General features: G+C 36.8%; 1 pseudogene; it reads right to left on the bottom strand.

Annotated features, from left to right (window-relative positions):
- Positions 1 to 2244: 2244 nt before the first annotated feature.
- Positions 2245 to 4161, bottom strand: LOC138029976 (histamine H2 receptor-like; annotated as a pseudogene).
- Positions 4162 to 4497: the final 336 nt, after the last annotated feature.

Raw genomic sequence — 4497 nt, 5'->3', positions numbered from 1 at the left:
GACATTTTTTAGTAATAATCTCCTAGACATTTTCAAAAACTTTCAGATTTTCAACAATTTTAGTTTGTGTGACGTTATCGCCCCTTTACTCCAAACTTCCATTTTTAGTCGCATTCTACAAACCACACATATTGATATTTTCGATGGAGTATCTTTTATACATAAATGCATATTTTTCATGGTATCTTGGCTCGTCTAGTGATCCCACTAAAGTTCTCTCAACGAACGCACTTCATAATCTTACTCCTATCCTTACTAACAGAATGGATCATATTGCTCCAAAGAACGACGGCATTCATTGCCACGTCAGAAACAATCCCGAGTCTTTCTAATCAAATTTTACTCCTCGTCAACTTAACAATACAACAAATGCTTCGCAGTTGCAATACTGACATGCAATTTTAAATGTCAGGCGCGCTCTGAGTTTAATGTCCCTTGAGGTAATGATCAACGAAGAAAGACGGCCCGTAATGTTAATTCTGTTTGATAGCTTCTGTTGTTACTCATTGACCCATTTTAGGTCGATGTCGTGATGTATGCCTTTTGCAATGATTTTCCACTATCTTTATCGCTTTAATTTTTGCTGTTCTCGCTAAAATCTTCTTTTGGGGTAGCTTTCCTTATCCGCTATTGATTCTCTTTTATCTTCTTCTTCGTCTTTGCTTCTTGCGTGTTTACGTCTTCTCATCGCCAGAGCAATATTTACTGAGTGGCCCCTTTTAGGAACAAACCATTTCTTAAAACTCGGTTTTAAAAGCACGGTTCGTGTACCCTTAAATAAACGGATTGGTGCAACTGGTCATAAAAATAAAGAGACTTGCCAGAAGAAAAAGGTAACGCGGGAAATGTGAATATTCTTCAAAATTTGAGATGATAAATATGATATGAGAAGGAACAAAGAAACTGAAGAATGCGATGACAGTTGTGAACAAGGTTTTGCTGATTTGACGTCGGCAACGTTGGGAGATCGCCATGAAACATTTGCATTGTGCATTTTCACTTCCCATAAGTTTTCATGAAAAAGTAACTAACGAAGAAAGAGTGAATCTTTTCACAAAAGAAATTCGACAAACATATGTGAGTTTTAAATTTGTTTAAAAGAGATTTGGATCAAACTATAGGCGGGGTCTTTATAGTGCCTTGGGAAAAAAGTACTTGCTTAGTGTAATTATTTTTTGCTGATCTAGCTGGTGAGTGCAGGCTAAAATTGATCAGATATATTTTGGCACAATCAATAACATCATATCTTTTCAAAGATTTCAAAAGAAAAAAAAATCTCTTCTTACGGTTATATATCTCACTTCTCGTATCCAAAGCAAGTAACTTAATTGGAGTCCAACTCTAATAAACCTTCAAAAACTCATTAATAATTCATGAGCCTATTATCCTCTCAGATGACAAAAATCAGTCACGTGCCTACATCTTTGTAGCCTGTACAGAATGATCATTCTGAAAAGCCCGGAGAGGGTTTTGATTTCGGTCTCGGAGGAAATCAGGGTACAATACATAAACAATGAAATTATCACTGAATTATTAATGAAAATATGATTACCGTGATCTTAATATAAAGATCACTAGTGATCTTTATATAAAGATGACTAGAGGTCTTTATATAAAGATCACGTTAAAAGATCAGAAAAAAGATCAGAAAATTCGTTATTTTACAATTTCCCATTGTTCTTTGAAGACACAACTATCCAATGTTGTCTGGTTTGACTTGACTTGACCACTTTCAGTAACATTCGGAATGGGCATTTGACTTAAAACTTCATTATTTATTATGGTTGCTGTTATTCCAGCCTAGCACTTTATAGCCCTAGTGGCATTCAGACAGACATTTGACTCTGTCATGCAGCAATTAAATTACATGGCTGTGCGGAGATACGAAATTTCTCTTCGAGTGTCAAAAAATATTTCATGAATGAGCGCAGCGAACGAGTGAAATATTTTTCAACACGAGAAGAGAAACTTCGTAACCCCCAAGCGGCCATGTAATATTCTATTTATTATATAAATACCAATGAAATACTAAATCATTTCACTAAAGGCATCGCAACAGTGACCTTTTCACGCGTGAAGATATCATGGTATTTCATTGGTGTTTATATAATAATAATAATAATAATAATAATAATTATAATTATTATTATTATTATTATTCTTATTATTATTTCACAGTTTTTTTCTGATTTTGAAAAAAGAAATATGTAGACTTTTGTGTAAGTTTTGTGTAAGTCGCCTTAAATCGCCTGAAGTTGCCTTAAATTGCATTAAGTCGCCTGATTTTTTGGGCATTTTTTTCTGAAGTCGCCTTAAGTCGCCTTAAGTCGCTTTAAGTCGCCTTAAGTTACGGCGACTTAAGGTCTCAGAGTAGGCCTATTGCCTTCTGAAAAACTTTACTTCAGATAATGTGCCACCTAGTAGATTTTTAGGATAGCCGCGAGCTTCGAATCGCGTTTTAAAGTTTGAGATGGCCTCCTGGAAATGAATTTCCGAGGAGTTTAGGCGTAAGAGTCTGATAGCTTCACCCTTTATGAAACATCGTGTTACACCTTTGGGGTGACAAGTATATTGGGCGTATAGGAAGGTCTCGGTCTGTTTATAGTGGGTTTCATCTAAGTAATGGTTCTGTTTGGAATCTCACACCTTTGTAAACCACTGTGTCAAAAAAAGCGATTTTGCCTGAGATCTCATCTGTGAATTTTATCGTTGGATGATATGTGTAAACTTGATTGTGTTTGTAAACGCAAATCTTTTTGTCTCTCGTTTTAACAATGAGTCACTTGTTGTTACCCATTTTCAAGACTCGCAGCTTCTCTGTCTGTCCCTCTTGGAATAATCACCCAGTTTCTTTTTTGTCTTTACCACTTTCCGCCCGCGTGGTGTTTATATTTCTTCGGTGTTTTAACCTCCTTTACCATGCTGCCTTCAAGGGATTTCCTGGCTCTGGCTTAAATAATATAGTTTAGTATCATGAAAACGTCTAAATCCACGACCTCATCCTTTTTTCTCAGTAACAGAACGGATCATATTACTCCAAAGAGCGGCGGCATTCATTGCCACGTCAGGAACATCCTCAAGTCTTGTGATTCAATTTTTACACCTCATCGACTCAACAATCCAACAATCGTTTCGCAGTTGCGATACTGGGATGTAATTTAAAATTAATTTAATGTCTGTCGAGGTAATCATCAACGAAGAAAGACTCCTGCTTGTCTCAATGTTAATTTTGTTGAATTGTTGCTGTCGTTACTGATTGACCCCTTTTAGGACTCAACCACTTCTTAAACTCGGTTTTAAAAGCACGGTTCATATACCCGTAAATAAACGGATTGATGCAACTGGTCATAAAAATTAAGAGAGTTGCAACAAGAAAAAGGTAATGAGGGAATTGAGATTTTTTTTGCAAATTTTGAGATGGTAAATATGATATGAGAAGGAACAAGGAAACTGAAAAATGCGATGACAGTTACGAACAAGGTTTTGCTGATGTTGACGTCGGACACGTTGGATGATTGCCATGAAACATTTGCATTGTGCATTTTCACTTTTTTGTAAATCTTCCAGTAACAAAACCCGATAACCAAATAAGGCGCGTACATAAAGGCGAGTATGACAGGAATAAAGGGTGGATGGTACCGAATGATGCAGATTGCAAAACCCGGTTTCGTTTCTTGATCAAGAACAAACACTGAGAGAAAGGCAAGTGTGAAAGGTATTGCCCAGGCCAGCAATGCAGTGATAAGAATACACCTTGGCTTAAAAATTGTTTGGTACTTAGCTGGTTTCACTATTTTATAGTATCTGTTCAACGCCATTAGAGCCATGGTAAATGTAGAAACTTTTGTTAAAGATTGCTTCGTAATGGCAACAAAACTACAGGTAGCTGTTCCAAATGACCATTCTCCAGATGCCAGAAAGGCGACCGATAGTGGCATAGAGCAACTGGCTTGCAAAATGTCAGTGAGAGCAAGTGAGATAATGTAATAGTTGCTGGGGCAGCGCAATCTAGGGTTTCGATTAACAGCATAACAGACGAGAATATTTCCAAACAGTGAAAGGATCATTACCAATGAAAATATGGCTGTTTCTGTTATCACAACTGAAATTTGTCTGGTTTTCAACTCTCTTTCCTCGTCCCTGGACATGATCACTTCTCTTAGCTCGTGTTTCCTTCTCAGTAGAAACTCCCTTTTGGTTTTATCTGGTTGAAATCTTTTCTGGATGAACTCTCTCTCTTCTGTAAGAGACAATACTGGGTGTATTCCATTTTCAGGTAAGGTGTTTGTTTCCAAAGGTTATTTCAATCCAATCATGCACGACTAACCACGGGTTAGCCTTCTGTCGATCGCGGAAATGAACTTTTGTCATAATTTCAAATAACTATAAGGGAATTGTTCAGGCAGTTGTTTTCTTCTTTGAAGCCGACTTGAAAGAAATAAAGCTGCAACCTGCAAGCTCAATTCATCAGAAAAGTTAATTCACGTTTAAATTTCC

This window comes from Montipora capricornis, chromosome 13 (genome assembly GCF_036669925.1).
Source record: "Montipora capricornis isolate CH-2021 chromosome 13, ASM3666992v2, whole genome shotgun sequence".
Taxonomy (NCBI): Eukaryota; Metazoa; Cnidaria; class Anthozoa; order Scleractinia; family Acroporidae; genus Montipora; species Montipora capricornis.
Note: the sequence above shows the minus strand (reverse complement) of the source record. Positions and strands in the feature narration are given on the sequence as shown.